This window comes from Myotis lucifugus, unplaced genomic scaffold (genome assembly GCF_000147115.1).
Source record: "Myotis lucifugus unplaced genomic scaffold, Myoluc2.0 scaffold_317, whole genome shotgun sequence".
Classification (NCBI taxonomy): domain Eukaryota; kingdom Metazoa; phylum Chordata; class Mammalia; order Chiroptera; family Vespertilionidae; genus Myotis; species Myotis lucifugus.
The window spans coordinates 92,303-114,783 of NW_005871365.1; positions in this window are offsets into that span (position 1 = coordinate 92,303).

A 22,481-nucleotide genomic window follows, 5' to 3' on the forward strand; every position below is an offset into this window, starting at 1 on the left:
GCGAAGGAATTTCCCGAAGACCTTTCAGGGAGGGAGGAGACAGCCTCGCTCAGGACCTCGCCTTCCTCACCCCTTGTCTGGCACCGGGTGGTCCCTGACCCCACGTCATCATGTCTAATGGAGTTTCAGGCGCTTGTACTTTGCAACATCACACATCGCAGAAGTGCATTTATCATTATTCACCCCAATGTGACAGGTGTGCCAAGTCAGCGAGGGCAGAATAAGCCGGAAAGAAAGACAACCAGCAGCCTCTGAGCAGATGCATTATCTGTTAGAGGCATCCGCCGTGGGAATGGAAGCCATCAACAGAAATGCCTGAGGCTGCAGAATCTCCAGTGTCCACCGCCAGAGCTCATCCCCACAGAACAATCTGGTTATTTGTCTTGGCATTGGTGATCGTCATTCCCGGTTGATGTGTTTTCAAAAGCAACATGTATGCATTTTATTTATTTACTTTTATTATTATTATTATTACTTTCATTATTATTATTGTTATTTCATCCTCACCCCAGGATATTTTCCCATTGATTTTTAGAGAGAGTGCAAGAGAGAGGGAAAGACAAAGAGAAATATCAATGTGAGAGAAACACATCGATTGATTGCCTCCTGCACGAGCCCCGACCAGGGCCCAGACCCGGAAGGAGCCTGCTACCGAGGTATGTGCCTTTGACTGGAATCAAACCCAGGACCCTTTGGTCCACAGGCTGACCAAACCAGCTGGGGCCAATATGTATGCATTTTAATTGGTATATGACCCCTGACAGAACAGAGTGGTATAGGAAGATGAACCCAAACTAGACAATGGCCTGTTTTAACCTCTTAAGATCCATGACGTAGGAATCCCAGTTGCAAAGACATAGATAGCTGAGTTGGTTTGACTCAGTTCCTGCAGCACACCTTCCTTATTTTCTTTCACTATAATTTATGAAGATTAGAAATCAGTAATTAAAAAAATATCCAAATGTTCTCATATTTAGAAATGAACAGCAAGCAAAAGTCGAACAACCCCTAAAAACTAAAATCATAGTTATCAGCATGAAACACAGAACTCTAAATCTGCTGGGAAGTGATCGAGGAGAAGCTTTAGGTTACCTTGACTCTGGCGATCACTTTTTAGTACAAAAACACACACCAGATCCCTACAAAAAATATGTAAGTTGGTTGCTAGAGGAAGTCAGTGTTTTCCTAGAGAATGGTGTAAGATGACCAAAATGATGAGCCCGTGATGGGGACAAAATGCTGTCAGTGTCCTTGTCCATCTCCATTGAACACACAGAGTCCCTGCGATGCAGACCCAAGAGCTTTCTGCTGTAAACAGCTGCCTCTCTTTGCCTGAGATCCCGCCCCCCTCGCCCCCCGGAGGGTGGTGAGTTCTAAGCCTGCAAGGGGCAGCCCAGACATGTTCTTAGAATTGGTGTCTTTGGTAGAAGCTCCCACTCATGTTGACAAGAGTGCGCATAATGAGTCAGCTTCCTGGGCCCTCTGAGGTGAGCTCTATGCAGTGTCCCAGGATCCTCAGCAGGACTGAGTCTCTGTTGTGCATGGTGATGACCTGCTTTTTTAAAAATTTAAATATATTTTTATTGATTTCAGGGAAAAAGGGAGGAGAGAGAGACAGAAACATCAATGATGAGAGAGAACCATTGATCGGCTGCTTCCTGCACGCCCCGCACTGGGTATCAAGCCCACAACCCAGGCATGTGCCCTGACCTGGAATCGAACCATGACCTCCTGGTTCATAGGTTGATGCTCAACCACTGAGCCAAGCCAGCTGGGCTGTGTCCTGCTTTTTAACACACTTTGCATTGAGTTACTTCCCTTTCCTGTCTCATTTACTTCATCTTCTATGGGTGCTTCCTAGGATGACCTTGCATTCTTTTTTTACCCCCCCCCCCAATATATTTTTATTGATTTCAGAGAGAAAGGGAAAGAGAGAGAGAGAGATAGAAACATTGGTTGCCTCCTACACATCCCACACCACTGGGAATCAAGCCCTGACCAAGAATCGAACCATAATCTGGATGATAGGTTGACGACGCTCAACCACTGAGCCACACCAGCCGGCCTGATCTTGTACTCTTAACCTTGCTCAAGGTCTTCTGATGGAAGCCAACCTAAGGCGGATGTTCTTAGATTGGACTGACTTTTTAAAAAATACTTTTTAATTTTTCAATTACAGTTGATCTGTAATATTATATTAGTTTCAGGTGTACAACCCAATGATTAGACATTTACATAACTTACAAATTGATCACCCCATTAAATCTAGTACCCGTCTGACACCATACACAGTTAATACAATACTAGAGACCCAGTGCATGGATTCGTGCACCAGTGGGGTCCCTCGGTCTGGGCTATGGGATCAGGCTGAAACCGGGGAGGGACCGTGGGAGGGCTCCAAGGCGTGTCTGGCCTGACTCGTCCAATCCCGATCAGCTGGACCCCAGCAGCAAGCTAATCTACTGGTAGGAGTGTCTGCCCTCTGGTGGTCAGTGTGCATCATAGCTACCAGTCGAATGGTCGATTAGGCTTTTATATATATAAATTATTGGCTATATTCCCTATGCTGTGCATTACATTCCTATGACTGTCCTGTAACTACCAATTTGTACTTGCAAATCTCTTCACCTTTTTTCACCAGGGAAAAAATGAAATCAGGGTATTTCAAAATGCACTCCTTTTAATTATTTTGAGACTTGTTTTTTAAAGGTAGCTATGTCCATTTAGTTAAGACTCCCTGTGCTACCATTTTTTTGTGTGTGAGATAAAAAGCAGGTCTGTGGCTTACTATATATTTCTAACTTTTTTCATTATTTCAAGACTATGACAGTCGGGATTACAAGTGCTGTGACCAAATTGTTTGGCAATTGATGGGAAGAATTCTGAGACTTTTTCACCCTTACAGGTCCAGGTAAACCAGAACAAAGAACCCACACAGCCTCCAAAGATTACAATTTCATTTGACAAATGCTTGCAAATGATTCTTTCCACGATTCATTTTACAATCCTGTCCAGGTGCATTAGGGGAAATACTATAATTGATCAATAAACTATCTTTGTACTTATTGAAAATATCGATTATATGTATCCTTACATATTTATTATGATTCTTCCCAGATTTCTGAGCAGTTAGTATCTTTACGTTTCCTGCAACATAATTTATCTGAAGCAAGATATTCAAATAGTTTGGACAGCTGAACGTCTCAGAGACTGCGTACAGGACAATTCGGAGCGGCAAGGAGGTAGGGCCACTATGCACCAACTCTTGTCAATCATTAGTTAAAGGTTTTCCCCGAAGAGATAGGCTCTCAAATAGGTCTGACCTGCCCCTTTGTAGCCTGAGAAATCTCCACCGCTCCAAGGAATTAGGGTTCCCATTTCCTTTCAATGACATCTGTTCTTCCTTCTTATTAAAAGGTAAACATAACTTTCCTTAACAGAGAAGACAGAATCGCTTTGGGTTCTGTGCTTTCAGCCTTGGAACACACATATGAATCTTCACCATTCTTCCTTCCGTTCCCACGACAGCCATTTAGATGGTCTATAGCGGTTTTCATAGGCTTTCATTTGTGCTGGTTGGTACAGTCCTTTGGTTGATTCATATCCATCCTTATCTGTCTGGCCCTAAGATCTTGTTTGCCACATTCTTTCGAAATATGACCCATCTGGCTTCAGGCCAAGAAGGCACCTCCGTAAACGCTGTGCTCGCCTCCTCCCACAACCACATCTCAAAATTACAACCAACCTACAGGACAGCCATCCTTCAGAGCTGCCTGAAATCTAACAGAATGAAAGCCTACGACTAAGGGGTAAAAAAGCCACACTGAGACTGGTAGGAGGGGTGGTGATGCAGAATGAGCTGGTTCCACACCCACGTGTGGTAGATAAAAACCAGGAGGGCCCCGGCCGGTGTGGTTCAGTGGATACAGTGTCAGCCTACAGACTGAAGGGTCCTGGGTTCGATTCTGGTCAAGGGTACATACCTCGGTTGCAGGTTCCCCGGCCCTGGTTGGGGTGCATGCAGGGGGCAACCAGTTGATGTGTCTCTCTCACATCAATGTTTCTCTCTGTCTCTCTCTTCCACTTTCTCTAAAAATCAATGGAAAAATATCCTCGGGTGAGGATTCACAGACAAAACAAAACAAAAAAGATAGAAGACAGTTCCCTCCTAATCTCAGCCCAGTACACCCCTGGTACCTCAGTTCAGAGGCTCAGATTCCCATGCAGGTCAACTGACATGTGGAAAAGATGAGCTTGGAAAGAATTTTGCTGAACTTTAATCAAATAAATTCAAGGCAACTGCATATCGATGTGGTTACAATTTGCCTAAGAAAAATATGTCCTCCTCATGAATGAAAGATTTATTTTGATATTTTTACAATGTGAATTTTTGAACAATAGAATCTGTTATAGATACAGTATTCTACTTAGAGTACTGTGAGCTATGATATCCTATGGAAGTATGGCCAAAAGTAACTCTTCTGACAATAATGCACTTGACCAAACGTATGACAATATGTCACGGAGATTAGGCGATGCTGGCTATTTATAGCCATTACTTTAGAACTTGGAAATTAGAGGCAATCAGGCAGAAATTCACGACAGTAACAATAGAGAGAAACGCCAAATTTATGAAAACGCTCCGACCAATCACACTAAGTCAACAGTGATTAACAATCAGTCAGTTCCACTGGCTGCACTTAGAGCTTTGTTATCATCTATTGTTTTGTCTCTTGAACTGACTTTGGTTAAATCCATCAAGCCCCAGGTATGTGTATAAAATGACATTTCTGCAACAGAAGCCTGGGAAGCTAGATGTCTCTATATGCAGAACATGTCTTATTGAAACGCTAGAATCAGGAGAGGTTTTTTGTGGTATGTGGGAGATCAAAGAATCAAAAGACTGGAAGAAATCATCTAGTCAGGCGGTTCTCAGCGAGGGTTGCTTGTAGCCCCTCTAAGGGGAATTTGGAAATGTATCTGGGCATTTTTCACTGTCACGTGACTGAATGGAAGGGGCCCTACTGGAACTTAGTTGGGTGGGGGGGGGGAGGGGGCAGAGATGATAGATGTCTTACAATGCTTTCCGGATGGTTTGGGATCATGAGGAATTCTCTCTCAGTTCCTGATCAGGTCGGGCATCGTCTGGTGCTTGAATGCTTCCCACATTGGGGGCTCACTGTGGGAATGACGAACAGGAGATTCAATGTAGACACCAGTGCAATTCGGAGAAGCTGGGGAATAGCTGGAGAGTGGAGAGCAGCACAGATTCCCTGGACATGGAAAGTCACATAGCAGAAACCTATCTGTCCATCTGTCTTCCACTGAAAAATTTTTTGGAATAAAAAAGTTGTAATATACCTGTCTGTGAAAGTCATCAAAGAGAATCACAATTTCATAGTCACAATTTCATCATCAGTGATGACCTTTTGTGTCTATTTTGGTTTAACTCTGTACCTGTGGACTAGGCACAACTTAAAACAATGATTTTTTTCCTCTTGTTACCTACAAATTAACCTTCACTCTTTATGAATGTCATGTTAAGAAATTAAAAACAAACAAACACAGTTTTGCAACATTTTATTTTATACTCAGTTGGGGCGCTTCTTTTTCAATGTTGTTGCCATACTTTTAATGTAATTACACCTGAAAATTGAGCTAACATGCTAGTTTCTTTAAGTTGTTTCTTGTTTTTGTTTGTTTGTTTTTTTCCAGAGGGTTCACTGCTGTTGTAGCACTTGATTCCACTACTTACCACTACTTACAGGGATGGTTAGAAGACTTCATTTTGACCTTCTTAACCAAACAAACAAACAAAGAAAACATATCTTAAACGTTTCCAAAGTTATAAGAAGAAAGGCTTCTCCTATATTGTCCTCCTCAAAAGATGGCAGAAAGAATTGGCAAATGAATTAAGTCCCGGACGAAGGCCATGTGGCTGTGTACCTTAGACGAAAAGGAGGACGTCAGCCAGAGGTGCTCACCTTCCGGGCCCCGTGGTGGCAGGAGGGGTCTCGAGTCGGCAAAGTCAGGGAGGATAAGAGGCTGGACTCTAGCCTAGACCCACACCCAAGTGGGAGAGCTCACTTTCACACGAAAATGGAGCAGAGGCTTAGGGGAAGCTTCACACTTTAGAAAATGTCAATGGAGTTTCGGATTTCAGACAAGAGCCTCGAAGCAGAAGCAGAGCCTTGGCAATGATGGTGACTGGCTGGGAACGGCTGCTGCCAGCCGGGGCCACCCAGGTAGCACGATGCCCTCCCATCGCTGGCTCGGTCCATCAGGCGGGGGCACGGGTATAATTTGTGAAGGTCTGAAGCTCTGTGGGTGTTCTTCATGTTGGAAAGAAAGAATCCATTAGCGATTTAACAAACAGAGAGGAAATCAAAAGCTTTTAAGAAAGCATCTGCTGCAGTTATCCATTTCTTGTATTCAATACCTTGCCCTCCACAGGCACATGGATAGTTAAAGATGCCGTCAGCCCTTGGCCGTTGGCTATCCTACCTTTTCCTTGTGACAGCTGTGTCACAATAGGGTGAAATGGCCAAGGAAGGACATGTTTCTGGGGCAATGGGCAGAGGTGTTAAATACAAGAATAGGCCAAAGAGGTTTTGACGGTCTGGTTGATGCTTCTGTATCTCTGGATCTATTTTTGTTTATGTTGTTCATTATATTCTTCAGACGGAAGGCAGGGGAGGGTGGATGGAGTAAGAGATCAACCAAAGAACTTGTATGCATATAAGCATCACCAATGGACACAGACAACAGTGGGGTGAAGGCCTGGGCTGGGGGGTGGGGGCAGGCTGGGAGGGGACAATGGGGGAGAAAGGGGACAATAAAGAATTAAAAATAAATAAATACATTAAAAAATAGGTCAAAGAGTCGGGTAGGCAGAGAAAGGTCAAAGGACAGGCCGGCCAGCAGATCTATGGAGAGAGGGACCCCCATCTGTAAGAGGGAGGAAGGGTTTCCAGACTGAACTCCTGTGTTTGGCAGAACCTTCACGAATACACTGGCAAACAGGGTCCTGCTTAGCCTCAAAAATACTTGATATTTATAGCTTTTGAGCCCCCCTGGTCCCTCCCCCCCCGCCTCCAGGATGGTCTCTAAGACAAAGTAAAAGGCAAGAAATCGTTGGCATATAAGATTCTAATGGATTTTGCCTCATTTTTCGAGTTGGCTAGAGCGAGGTGCTGCTCTTAGTGGAATGAAACATCTGTCTTCATAGTTTAGTGATGAGTTCCAGTGTTTTTGAGGCTCCGGTGTGTAAGAGTCGTGTGTGGAGCCTTCTGTTTAGCAGACACACAAATACTGGCTGTTGTGTAGGTTTCTCAGGGGGGTACTCCTCATGGGGACTCCTCCTCCTAGTGCCCTAACATGTGAAATGCTCTGTCCACGGGTTATGTCTCCCCCTTCAGGGTTTTACTTAAAAACAGTGCAAGTCACCCTCGCCGGTTTGGCTCAGTGGATAGAGCATTAGCCTGTGGATTGAAGGATCCCGGGTTTGATTCCAGTCAAGGGCACATGCCTGGGTTGCGGGCTCGATCCCCAGTAGGGGGCGTGCAGGAGGCAATCAATCAATGATTCTCTCTGATCATTGATGTTTCTCTCTCTTTCTCCCTTCCTCTCTGAAATCAATACAAATATATTTTTTAAAAAATAGAGTTGTGGCACTCAGCATCTTTCATGGTGGCTATGGGGCACCTTCTAAAATAAAACAAAACCAGTGCAAGTCTGGCTCTCTACAGATTCATGAGGCCAAGTGACAGCTTGCTACACCCGAGCCCTCTCTGTCTGCGCTGCTGTTGGGATGGGTCGCACACCCACCTTCAAACCTCTCCAGGAGGGAGGCCGCTGCCACCAGCATTGTGATCCCCGACCTCCAAGGAGTACAAGTCATTTCCCAGTGTGTCTCTGAGCGCCCCCCCAATTCCATCTCACCTGGCGTGGTGGGGATGGGGCAACGAGAAAGTGAACAGCTCCCACAAAGACAACATCTCCCAGTGAGCTTTCAGCTCTAACCTGCCCCCAGGGAATCCTCTCCTTCCCCCACGGCCTGGTCGTAGCCTAGGAGACAGCACACGCTTTTGGTCACCAACGTTGCAAATTCCTCATAAATGATCTAGCAGATTGGTTTGTTGTTGTTTAAATATATTTTTATTGATTTCAGAGAGAAAGGAAAAGGGAGAGAGAAAAACATCAATGATGAGAGAGAATCACTGATCGGCTGCTTCCTGCTCACCCCCTACTGGGGATCAAGCCCACAACCCAGGCATGTGCCCTTGACCAGAATTGAACCTGAGACCCTTCAGTCCGCAGGCCGACGCTCTATCCACTGAGCCAAACCGGTGAGGGCTAACATATTGTTTTTGAATATGGAGGTTACCTGCATCTATTGGTTGTGATTTTGGGGGTCTCAGCTGAAACCCCAGGAGAGGAAGAGTCTATTGGAACAATCACCATTGAAATTTCTCTTAGCAAAGTCACAACTGTCTTCATTTCTAAATGTAACGGATGGGGTTCTCTCCTTACCTTGATCTCTTTGTGATATTTAAAACTATCGATTAATTCCTCCTTCTGAAAAGCCTGGCCTTGCTGAATTTCTAAAATACCACAATTATGTTTTGGCTCCCTCTGGGTTCTGCCATTATCTGCTCTCTAAATGGTCGTGTTTTCTGGATTCTGTCTTCTGTTTCCTTCACTTCTTCTCAGCCTCTGTTGGGTGACTTCCCTGTTCTCCCTCACCCCCCTTGGTTTTTAACTTTAATAACCTCTAAGATCACTTTTATCTTAATCCTTCTCCCCGTGTTCAGATCTCTCTATTAAAGTACCATTCTGAATGTCTCCATCTGAATGCCCAATATTTCAGCGTTGACACATCCCACTATGAAATAAGCATTTATTTTCTACCCTGAACACCCAACACCGATCTGTTCTTGTATTTCTCTCCCTCTGAAAGGCTCTCCTAGGCATCCATCACACAAATCATAAACCTCAACATTTCATTTCTCTTCTTTCTAGTCGTCTCACTGGTCACGATGTCTTTTAGTTCAGTAACATCTGGAAAGTGTGCTTGCTGCTCTCCAACCCACTACCACTAACTTGTCTCCCACGGCTCTTAAGTCTGTGGTTCACAGATGTCAGTGTGTGTCATCACACCTGGAAGGCTCGCTGTAGCGCACATCACTGGGAGGGAGCCTGTGTTTAATGGGCCATGACAGTGTGCATTGCTAATTGCCACGTGACTTGGATTTTTCTGATTGAGAGACTATACTGTGATAGTCATTGTCCTAAATTACTACAGAAGCCTCCTCCCTCCCTCCCTCCCTCCCTCCCTCCCTCCCTCCCTCCCTCCCTTCCTTCCTTCCTTCCTTCCTTCCTTCCTTCCTTCCCCTGACCAGGGCCCGGGCCGGGAAGGAGCCTACAACCGAGGTAAGTGCCCTTGACCAGAATCGAACCCAGGACCCTTTGGTCCACAGGCCGACGCTCTATCCACTGAGCCAAGGCATGAATATCCTTGTTTCTACCCAAGGTGTCTTCTGAGTCATATTCCACAGTGAAAACACACATCTGCTTAAAAACCATCATTGCCCTGCATGGCCTTCTGGGGCCCAGCACATGCCTGGCACCTGCTAAAGGTTCAGTGTTTGTGTGAACAAAACAGGCATTGGAGAACGAGTGGGGTTTGCGTGGGAGTTGAGATTCATGTTATGTTGGCATGGGGCCTGGGAGGCGGGGGGGACAGAGGGGAGAGCCTCAGTTGCAATTACACGGTAAGGAAAGGAAGCCTTTCATGGAAACCAGTTGCGGAAGAAGTCGGTATACATACACAGGCCAGTGGAGAGATCCGCTGGGCCAGAACCAAATGATACTATTAGGCCGATCTCCTTAGGGACAGAGGGGAACTTAAACCGTTTATTTTGCCTCCTCAGTGTTGAAGGAATCAGATTTACTTTTATACCTCCGCCCATCTTACACAGCTTGAGTATGTTTGAGCATTCCTCCCTGCAGTTTCCTTTTAGAGCTCCAGAAATATATATTTATAGATTCAGTTTGTAGATAAGACACTTTTCCCATTAAAATTAGCTCAAGGACTTTGTTGAGCTTGCCACCGCCATCAAGAATATATTGGTTCATACCCGTAGAGTCTTAATATTATGATTCTTTATGAAAAGAATCATTGTTTGCTTGAAGCTGCTTCTTCAAAGATCTTTTGTACGTGGAGCATAGGAACTTGTTTCCTGAAATATTATTTGTCTTATTCAGGAAAAGCCATTGGAAATGACGCGTCACCTGTTCGCAGGGGTGAATGAATACATTCAAGAAAAATACAAAAGCAAAGAAGATATGGGTCTCCCAAGGATGGTAGCTGCTCATTCTCCCTGGGAACTGTGATGCCAATTAGGGCCTGAATCAGAATCTTATATAAAAATACACAGCTCCCCCGCCCGGTTCCTTCTGAGAGCTCCCCATGGCGGGGGGGGGGGAGGGGGGGCCGGGGGGGCAGGGGGGACAGTGTCTGCTTTGAAAATGCTGCCAAGGTCACTCTGATCTACCCCCTGAAAGAGAGCTGCCTGGGGTTGGTGGGTCTCAGACTTCCGTTTGTTCACAAATCAGAACTTATTTTTTTAAAAAAATATATATTTTCATTGATTTTAGAGAGGAAGGGAGAGGGAGAGAGGGAGATAGAGACATCAATGATGAGAGAGAACCATTGATTGGCTGCCTCCTGCTCGCCCCCTACTGGGGATCGAGCCCACAACCTGGGTATGTGCCCTTGACCAGAATCCAGCCGGGGACCCTTCAGTCCAAAGGCCCACGCTCTACTCACTGAGCCAAACCAGCTAGGGCCAAGACTTGTTTTTATGATTGGGCGTGGGGATGAAGTGTTTGACCTATAATTTTGATTAGTAAGGGCACTGAAATGAAAAAAACAAACAAACTACCTTGTATTATCACCATTTCTTCTAAAGAAAGGACATTTTCATATGAAAATGTGGGCAGACCACACTCCCGGAGTAAGGAATAATCCTTTAAATAATGACACTGAGTGATAAAACTTGCCCCCATGTCTTCCTTTGTAGGGGACCATGGAAACCATCCTTATGGACCAGAGCTTTTTCTAAAATCCGGAGCCATTGCCTTAGAAGAGTTAACAGCCTCCAGGAAAGACAGATAACACCCCTTTGCTTTCTTTACTCCTTATTTAATTTGTCATTTGAAAGCTTTGATTCCCCGTATGTCAGAGTAGCCCATTTCGGTTCAATTAGGCCTCGCCGCTCCCGTTTCCCTCTGTTCCGCTCCAGGGGACCAGCCGCGCTGCTGGGAGCTCTTGGCATTGGATCAGATGCTACTTTCTCTCGGCCCTCTACCCAGTGTCAGGTTTCAAACCCTTTGATGACTCAGCTCCATAATGTCTAAAGTTCTATTTCAAATCCTTCAAACTTGGAGTTTTAGGGGAGAGCGAGTTGCGTGGCTGGAGGAGAGGAGTCTGTTAAAATCTAAAGCCCTAGCCGGTTTGGCTCAGTGGCTAAGGCGACAGCCTGCGGGCCAAAGGGTCCTGGGTTCGATTCCGGTCAAGGGCACATACCTCGGTTGCAGGCTCCTTCCCGGCCCGGGCCTTGGTCAGGGCTCCTGCAGGAGGCAACCAATTGATATGTTTCTCTCACATCGATATTTCTCTCTGTCTCTTCTTCTCTCTTCCACTCTCTCTAAAAATCAATGGGAAAATATCCTTGGGTGAGGACTAAGAAAACAAAAAATCTACAGTCTTCTCAGTGAGCCATCCCCTGGGTCGCTCAACAAACCTGTCCTAGTGATTCCCTCTGCTGAGAAGGGAGGAAAGGCCGAGGGGAGACTGAGACGCCACCAGGACAAGCGAAGAAGAGCCCACTCGGAAGCAAGCCTTGTCAGGAGGGAGTTCTGCGAGTGCTCCTGCTGGACACTCTGACCTCCAGAATGTCAAATCTAACCGCCCAGAGGGGTCCAGCCCGTTTAGACAACTTCCTTTCCAAGACCCGAAGGGACTTTTTCACTAGGATCCCACGAATAGAGGACAACATAGTGCACTAAGCGCTGGGTACTCTTTACACAATACAGCACATTCCCAAGGCTCTACAAGGCTCCTGAGGTCAGGTTCCTTTTCTTCTCTGCTCATGAATCAGCGGAAGCTTTGAACAGGTGCAGCCACGGAGATGCCTCTGTCCCAGATCCCACCCCCCTCTGTGCACGGTGTCGCTCTCGGCCATCAGGGCAGCTGGACTCAGCCACTGCGCTCCAGGTCTTTGCTGATGTACTTGCTCAGAGACTAGGCACTAGACCCGACTCCCTAACGGCTGGTTTCTGTGGGAGGCTTTGCCTGCTTTCAATGCTCTTGTGTGTTGTTAGTTGGGCCTTTGTCATCCCCAGCTGTCTGTCTATATCTCTTCAATGAGCATTTTATTTTTTCTATTTTTACTAGAGACCCAGTGCACATATTCATGCACTGGTGGGGTCCCTCAGCCTGGCCTGTGGGGATTGGGCCAAAACCAGATCTCCTACCTTCCCCGAGGGGTCCCAGATTGTGAGAGGGTGGTTCTTGGGTGACGGACCCCAGAATCAGGCTCCCTCCTCTCTGGTTCCAGGTGCATCATCTGAGAACCACAGCTGCCAAGTCACCGCAGCTGGGCAGTTCCTGCGTTGAGCGTTTACCCCTGGTGGTCAGCGCGAATCATAGCTACCAGTCAGATGGTCGAACGGTTGGCCAGTCGCTTAGGCTTTTATATATATAGATTGATTTCAGAGAGGAAGGGAGAGGAAGAGAGAGATAGAAACACCAATGATGAGAGAGAATCACTGATTGGCTGCCTCCTGCACGCTCCCTACTGGGGATCGAGCCCACAACCCAGGCATGTGCCCTGACCAGGAATCTTACCAAGACCTCCTGGCTCATAGGTCAATGCTCAATCACTGAGCCACCCCAGCTATAGCTAAACTGAGCATTTTTTAAAAAAATGTCTCTTCTTTGGGGATCAGTGGCCTTTTGCAACTAAAGCAATGGCTTGTGAGGAAGAAGGATTACATCCCCTTTGACAGAAAGGGTGACTTTCTTTTGAATGAAAGCTGGAAACACATTTACTCTTTTCTGTAGGACCATGATTATATCTGTGTAGTACTTACTACTAAATGTCTCTTCTTTAACCGGCCCCAACACTCCCAAGTCATGGTAGGGGTAGTAGTGATAATGACATTAACAAGAAGCACTTCTATAGAGCCTCCTAGGTGCCAGGAGCCATTCTAATGCTTTATTCATTCATTTAATTTGTAACTCACCCTCTGAATTAGGTACCGTGATACGCACTTAACAGAAGAGGAATCTCAGTCCAGAGAGTTTAAGGGCAAGGTCACTCAGATAGTGGGCATGGCTGGTATCGTAACAGCTGATATTATGAACACAGGCAGCCTCGCCAGCGAATCGGCCCCTTTCCCGTTATTCTTCACTGTGAGAAGGTCAGCCAGCCTCGCTTTTCCATCACTCTGTGTCCAACAACCATGCTTGTTACTTTTGTTTGTGGACAATGAACTTGGGACCAATACATATTACAATAGAGTAACCATCAGCTTGTAAAATCTCCGGAGACGCAGAGGTTGGGGAGCACAGGTTTGAAATCAGACCTATGAGGATTTGCATATTGGGGGTCACTTACTAGATGGGACTGTGGGCTAGTTGAACCTCGCTAATCTGTTTTCTTAGTTACACAGAATGAAACCCGTATCTCAGGACACCAGGAACACAAAGAGGGAACAGCAGCTTCATAACTGAATGATTAGCGACTTTGAGCTCTTATGCTGCCCTTTGATCAAATAGGAATTGGGGTTTTTTGTTTTTGTTTTTTCCCCCCCAGAAAATGCGGGACCCTAGACTCACCTGGCCTATGCCAGGCTGCAAATGCTATCATCATCCCTATCACATCCCCGCATGTGGGTAGATAAGCTCCCATCGCTCTGTACTCTTCGGGAGAGAGGGAGAGGCCGTGAATAAGACTGAAATGGGCTTTCTGCTTGGTTTGCCCATGAAATGCCTGACAGCACTTTCCAGAACAATGACACAACACTCCTGTTCTTGTGACGTAGACAGATTCCAGCTGAGTCACTGCATCCCCCCGAATTAAAAATCCTGCCTCTGATTTCGAATTCTCCCTGTTGACGATGCTCTTTCCCTTCTGTCCTACATGGTTGTTCACTGCATTTCACCGGCCGCTACATTCTTTTCCGCCTTCTCCCCGGAGGGCGTGGTGCATGGTGATGGATAAAATAATTCCATACGTGAAGTAGGCGGGGAATGTGTAAAGACTGGCACCTTAACGCTGGAGCACATCTAAATGGAAATGAATACATCTATCGTTTTCAAAGGCCTCACCCAGTCAAAACTCCCTTTGCATACACGTCGAAGATTGGCCACATGGCTATAATGATTTATTTATCTCACATTTAATATTCCCCAGGCTGCCATCATAGTGTCTGAGGAGACGTGCTGCTAAGAATAACTTGCTCAGCACTGCAGTGCCACGGACACAATTTTCCATAGGGAAAGAAAGAAAGGAAAAAGAAACGTATCTTTTCACCTATTGCCAAGCCAATTGCTAACGGTTCTGCCCATTAGAGCCGAGAAGTAATTAGCGGCATGGGACGGAGGCCAAGCGTACCAGGAAGTTGGAAATGTGTTTCTACTTAGGTACTGATATGCCCATTCTGCACTTAGCTGTAATTTCTGTACATTTTATGAATTCCCCTTACTCCTGCCACAACCTTAATAGGGATAACTTGCTTTTCTGAAATAGTAATTTACAAATAATGGCCATATTTTCTATAGACACAAATCGTAATTGTATGAATAATAATAAGAAACCCTAAGCCAATTAGGTGCACATGTTATTATTATTATTCGTTTTGGGATGACAGCTCCATCTGACTATTTTTTCTCCACAGTAACTGAACCCCGAGCAGTAGAGCGGCTCCTACCAGCCTCAGCGGGTCATAGTGTTACAGCCAATGACGATGGCTTCAGGGGTTCACCCCTGGCATCAAAACCTTGGGATTATTTTGAGGCTCCACGTGGCTTCACGGTCATCTGATTTTGTTTCCTGATGCGATACAGAAGCATTGAAACGGTGGCCGAATTCAATCTCTCAGGCCTCAAAGACAGACCCCCGAAACGTTTTTCTGAAGGTTAGCTCCCCCCCAAGGGTGGAATGAATGTCTGGTCACATGTGTCAGCTTGTCTTTGTTTCAGGAAGGATGGCAAGTTCGCTGGTGTTGCTTCTGTGTCTTTGTGTTGGGTGTTAAAGGCGTGGGTCACTGGCTGAGCTCAGCATCTGAGAACTGAGGGTGTGTAGAGAGCAGCCATTCTGGACACTTGAAAGGCAGCCATCCGGCCTGGAGGGAGAGGGACAGGGACATGATGGAAAGAAACGGTCACAGTCTCACAGCCCGTCAGTCTTGTGATGGTTGCTGTTTTGTAAGTGTACATTCTTGGCCCTCTCTGCTGCTCAGGGTGAGTCTTTCTAGAAATGAAAGAAGCTACACGTTTATACCGACAAAGTGTGTGCCAAGACATACGTGGCACGCCAAGAAACGGCGAGTTCGGAAAACAAAGTAAGTCATTCAACTGGCAACTGTAATATGTGATTCTAAGCCGGGCTGTTGCCTGGTGAGGCTATCCCTATAGTACGGTGCCCTAATTCAACGCTGTGATGTTTGCTATCACTTCCCGCTGTTGGCCTCTTCTCCATAGGCCATAGTGCTGTTGGATACGCTAACAGAGGACGTGAAGAGAGCAAGAGATGTGAAAACTTCGTGGAATCCTCTAAGTGAAACCAGAAATGGATGTAAAATTTGAATTAGCAAAAGCAATATTTATTTCAGTGTCAAAACCAACATCAGAGCAAGGAGAAAAAAATAGTTGCATCCTTAAAAAAGGGAAACGAGTGTCTATAAAACAACATATACTCAATGCCTACCCTGAAGGCGCTTTTGGAACCACTCGTGACAACTCAATGGAGGAAAACCCCAGACAAAAGGGGTGCTATGTCTGGGATCGTGTTTAGGAAACAAAGACGAAGACTATCAAGGAGTTAATGCTTTGTGTATTTAGAGTTTTCATTTTAAGAATAATAACTCAAAGAAGGGGGGTGACATCATCAACATGATAACATAGGTGACTCCTAACGACAGTTCCCCCAACAAGAAGCCCACGGACACCCTCGTGCAATCGCAGAACCAGGCCCGAGGCAGCAGCACGCCCTGGACCCCGGTCGGGGACTGAATGACGGTTGTAAATGCAAGTCGCTGTGGATGATTCCATGACTCCCTGAACATCCAGGAAAAGTGAAGGGAGAGCTGTTCACCTGAGACTTTCCTAGTTGAAGAACTTCACTCACATTCAAACGTACTCGTAGGTCACGTCCCTCGCAGAGAGAGTTCATGTTCAGGTATGTCCGTCCTCACATTGCAACTAGAACAGGCAGACCTTCTGGTAATGGTTCGATTCCTTTTAATCAAGCCACAGAATTTCAGTAAACTTTCGAAGTTCATTATGTTGAATGTGAAACCTCTGACATCATTTTCAACATTGTTGTTCATTCACTTGTAAAGGTGAACTCTGAAGATGTATTTGTTTTCATGGTGGCACTATGACTGTACATTTTGCATTACCATATAAAATGTGGTAAAAACATGGTTTCCTCCTAAATTAAGAAAACTCATGATGCAGACATGTACAGGAAATGTGATAGGGTACATGCATACTTTATAATCCAAACAAGTTACAGTATTTTTTTTGTTTTAATTTCTTTATTGATTAAGGTATTACATATGTGTCCTTATTTTTTGAAATATAAGCTGTAATTATCCAAATCTACACAGGGAACGAAACTACACAATTTTTGTGAAAGATCTGGTATTGAGGACACACAAATATCATCATGGCAGTATTTATTTCCTCTCTGTGTGGGCCATCACTAGATGAGATACACAATATAGGATTTTAAAACTAAGTCATGTACAAAACAGTCACATGCACATCATTTAACTTGTCAAACTGTCTGTTTTGTAGGAATACATTTCAGTGTCTACCTGTGCTGCGTGTTTTGTTTTCATAATTGAATTTCTTTCCAAAGTTTCCAAAGTTGAAATCCCACTCTTACACTGTGATTAAATATTTCCAATTGTTTCATAACAACATAAAATATTAGAGAACTTGGTTATAAAAAAAGATCAATGGAATTATAGGACAATTAAAATGATTTGAAAATTGTTTCTTCCAGACTCAAACATATCTAAAATTGAATTTGATGCAGCTTTGGTTTTACTTATATAAAGTTATGTTCTGTAGCATAATAAACTGAAATTGAGAGGAGCTATGATTTTGGGGAATCCAAATTTGTTGAAACATTCAAAAGGATGAAAAAGAGTCAACATATTGACAAGTTGTAATTGTAAAGATATTTGTTGAACACTGTTCCTTTAAGTGGGCACAAAAGATAGTATCTGTGAAAACATTTGAGCTGAGATGTTTCCATAAAATCCAGACTATCCTGCATTTAGCAGAAATTTTTTTCTGAACACACCATAGTTCTCAGCATAGACAGAATATTTTATGTATGTTCTCAAATATAATGTCCTACGTAGAAAAGTCAATTGGACGTATCAAGAATAAGTGGAAAATTAAAGTTGTACTTCTGCTCTGTTTGTCCAAAGGCTTAAAATTTGGAGCAATCTAATGTACAGAATATTGGGCATGAGAATCTAAAGATCTGTCATCTGACTAGCAATGTGAATTTCAGCAGGTCTCTTGTCTTTCTAAGCCACAGCTGCATTATCTACTAATGAAACTGATGTTTGGGAGTTCAAATGCAGGAATACAAAATGAAGACACTTTGTAAATGGGAGGACTTTATGTAAATTCAGATATTATATAATACGCATGGACAATATTATATATAGTATCATCACAAAGACTAAATAGCTTAATCTGTTGAGGTTGGTAGCAAGGAACTTTTATTCATCTAGTTCAGGTATTCATGCATGTTGAACCCTGGCTACGAACCAGAGAGTATGTTACTGTGGCAAATAAAACAGAAAATGTCCCTATTTCATGGAGGTTACCATTTACTAGAGGAGTTGGACATAAACACGCACAGTTATATAATTAAACACTGTGATGACTTCTATGAAGTACATTAACTAGAGTCTATGAGAGAGGATAACAGCTGGGAAGTGGGCGCTAACTTAGATGGGAGAGTGGGTGGATATAAGATTTGAATTGAACCCTAATAGATGAGTTGGTTTTAGCCAAGTTAACAGTGTTCGCTGATGGGTGGGCAGAAGCGAAGCTTTCTAGGCAGAAGAAATAACACATGCAAGTCCTGAGGCAGGCAAGAGGGTGGTGTTCTCCAGGAACTGAAATTGGGTCCATGGGGTTGCCATGCGGAAGCATGAGACGAGTTTGAAGATCTGGACGACAGTCATGCAGAGACTTGGGACCATGTTCACGAGATTGGTTTGTATTCTGAGTGAAATGGGGAGCCACGGAGCGGGATCGTGGAAGAGAAGATGGATAAGGGTTCCATACTGGACAAGTTGGTTTGCAATGGCCCGAAACAGCATTGAATGAAACGATGTTGTTTGAGGACCTGCTGTCACTCATTGGATATGAGCCTGTCATTCTGGGGGTCAGGACTGGCAAAATCAATTTGGGCATCATTAGCACGGACAGTATTTAAAATTATGGAAATGGATGAGGCCACTCAGGAAGAAAGTCTAAGGAAAGAAGCACAATGTCTGAACCCAAGGAACTCTAACACTGAGAGGGTGAAAAAAAGAGCAGTTAGCAAAGGAGATTTAGAAAGAATTAACAAAGGAGTCAACCATTCATTAAAAATAAGCATGTTACTGGTAGAAATCTGCAAGCAATTCAATATTTTTTACACACATACATATATTTTCATTTTACCTTCCCCCTCCCGCTCTCCTCCCCCCCGCAACCTGCTTGTGGAAAATGTATAACACAAAGTCTAGGCAAGGTACTTGAAAAGCACTAAGTAAATGATTCTTTGAGGAATACTGTATATTATACCCATAAGTTATCTCATGTAATTCTCATACTAATCTTTGAGAAATGGGTGTATCCTCATCATAATTTATCCCTAGGATACACAGGAGAACATGGAGGTAGGAAGAGGTTAGGGCCTTAAGTAACCAGGCCACAGTGACGGAGGTTTTTAAGCAATACAGGCAGGACTTGAGCCCAGGACTTCGTATTCTAATTTCTATGTTGTTGTTGTTGTTGTCTCTTTTTTCCCCTATTATTTGCACTGTAGGGGCTGGGCAAGTCAGATGACTGGATTCAGATGGAAATAGAAAGACAGGTATAGCTCATGGCATGTGCTTTCTTTTGAAAATTACTTTTGGTTCTGCTAAGCAAAATAAGTCAGTCAGAGAAAGACAAGTATCAGATAATCTCACTCATATGTGGAATCAAATGAACAAAATAAACTTAGATGCACAAAATAGATCCAGAGACATAGAAGCATGAACAGACTGACAAATTTCAGAGGGAAGGCGGGGGTGGGAGGGGAAAGAGAATAACCAAAGAACTTATATGCACATATGCATAACCCATGGACACAGACAATAGTGCAGTGAAGGCCTGGGGTGGGGGTTGCAGGGTGGAGAGGGTCAATGTGAGGAAAAAGAGGGACATCTGTAATACTTTCAACAATAAATATAAATTAAAAAATTACTTTTGGAAGAACTAGTTCTTTATGCCAAATTCAAGTGCAATATTTGAGCCACATCTGCCAACCTCTGGGCATAGCCTTGCTTTCCCTGTCATTCCTTTTCAGGACCTTCTGAGATTTTAACGACATAGTATGTTTAATAACGCATCACGAAGAAAGCCGGCTGTGACGAAAGGGGATTACAATGTGGTTTAGTCCTAAATTAATAACCAGTAATTATACATGTTAATGCCATTTCCAAGACTGTTTTCTTCACCCGAGGAAAAGTATTTGTGCTTGTCATATAAACATGTGCGATGTACACAGTTAGTAAAACTGATAGTATTAATAAAAATCTTAATAGACTTCATGATTAGAATAAGATGATATTTTGATCCAAATCCCTAATTAGAACAGTACATTTACCAACTGTTCTCTGGGGAAATAGAGCCAGAATTCATCATTTAAAGTAATACCTAATTAATCCTTCTTTGTAACAGATGTCAGCCTTATTTTCAAAGTTCTTGCAGAAATGACTCGCAGTATGAATCTTTTCATTGTCTATCTTAGGGTATTTATTTTTGATGCTATGATATATGGTTAAATAGAGGAGAGATAGAGAATCAGTTTAGCTTTCATTCGCGTCTGGCTAATTACAGTAGAGATACGGAATTTTGAATACAACAAGCATATTCATATTCCATCAGAATCGATTACTGTAGAGTGCAGTAGTGAACCTGCTCATTGGGCGTAGAGGAGAAACACTGGGCTGGGCGTTTGGAGACCAGCATTCTCTCATGATTCCACCACATATCACTGCATGAGCTCCAGCAACTCATCCCCTCCCTCCCTCCCTCCCTCCCTCCCTCCCTCCCTCCCTCCCTCCTTTCTTCCTTTTTCTTTTTTTTGAAAATAATTTTTTAATAATTTCAGATAGGAAGGTAGAGGGAGAGAGAGATGGAAACATCAGTGATGAGAGAGAATCACTGATGGGCTGCCTCCTGCACGCCCCACACTGGGGATTGAGCCCGCAGCCTGGGCATGTGCCCTGACTGGGAATCAAACCAGTGACCTCCTGGTTTGTAGGTCGATGCTCAATAACTGAGCTATACAGGCCAGGTTTATCCCATCTCTTTTGACTCCAAATACTGCATCCGTGTGATGAGGCTGTTGGATGATGTGATTGTAGGGGTCACATGTTACAAACGATTCTGTGTCTGTAATTCACATTCCATTATAGTTTACTCTGTGCATATGGATATAGGTATGTGCATGAGAATATGTGTCTGTGTGTATACACACACACACACACACACACACATCCCTGTCTCTCCTTAGTGTCTCAGTTCCTTTCCACAGTGTCTTTTGATGGAGACGAGCAAGATAATGACAGCTGATCAAGTTACTTAGACATATGTCATCTATTACAGGTAGAAAGGGAACCGCTTACTGCTTACTCAGTGGCAAGTTTCAGCAAAGGCCTCAGGGAAGCATCATATTACAATTTGAATGCTTTTTCATTGATTAGTCAGGAAAAATAATTATGACAGAATTTAGGAGAAGTAGCTTTAATTCCTATCAGGGCTTCCTTACTAGTACAATGCGTATGTGTGTTCCAGTAACTACTAAGCAAAGATCACCGAAGGATAATCTGCCGACCAGTATAAACAAGGACTAATGTGTAGAAAAATGGGGTCAGTACCTGCTATAACAATCAAAGGCATCGACCTGCAAATAGGAGCTAAGGTATCACAGTTGCTGAAGATCGAACTCTATGATCTATGCTTGGATGACCATAGAGCACAAATGTAACCTGTGAGGATCTGTTGGCTCTGCATCATCCCTTTGTTTAACAACAATCCACAAATTTGGTGGCCTTTATGAAATGCCAAAATGGCTAATTATTATTGTCTTCTATTAAGAGCTTACTCTACACAAGGCCATGTTTTATGCATATTACCTCCTTTGTCTCATCTCACCTTCAAAACCATCCTGCAAGGTGGGTCCTTTTATTAACTTTATTTTGCAGATGAGAAAACTACAGGTAACAAGGAATGTGGCCAAGATCACTCAACACAAGTGGAGGGGACCCAGGACTTAAATTTAGGCAGTTCGACTCCAGAGTCTTCTCAATATACAGTGACGACAAAACCAACCAACTAACCATAACCAACAGAAATGCAGATCCCTCCTCAATGTGTTTACCTCTAGCCTAACTACCTAAGCTGTAGACACGTATGCCCATCTGCCCAGTAGACGTATCCACTGGAAAGTCTGAGTCCTCCCCGGTCCATACTGTCACTGAACTGTCACCCTGTACAGCGAATGTGATCTCTGTCTCCTGTGATTTCCCTGTGTAAGCAATGGCTCCATCATTCATCTATGGCTCAAGGCTGGAATCAACGCTGTCTTCTCTCTCTTCACTTGCTATGTCCGATTATCCATGACACCAACTCAGTGACATCACTCAAATACTTTTAAAATCCAATCGCTCTTCTCTATTGCCATGGCCTCCACCCTGTCCAAGAGACTGCCATTTCTCATATGGACAACTGTGAAATTCTCCAATACGGGCTACTCTTCTTCCAGTTTTGATCCTCGATCCATTCTCTACACTCCAGCTAGAACAGTGTTTTCAAATCACATATTGGATGGTATAACACAGCTGCTTAAGGCTTATTCCTTTTCATTACTTTTGGATAAAGCCCAACCTTCCTTTACATG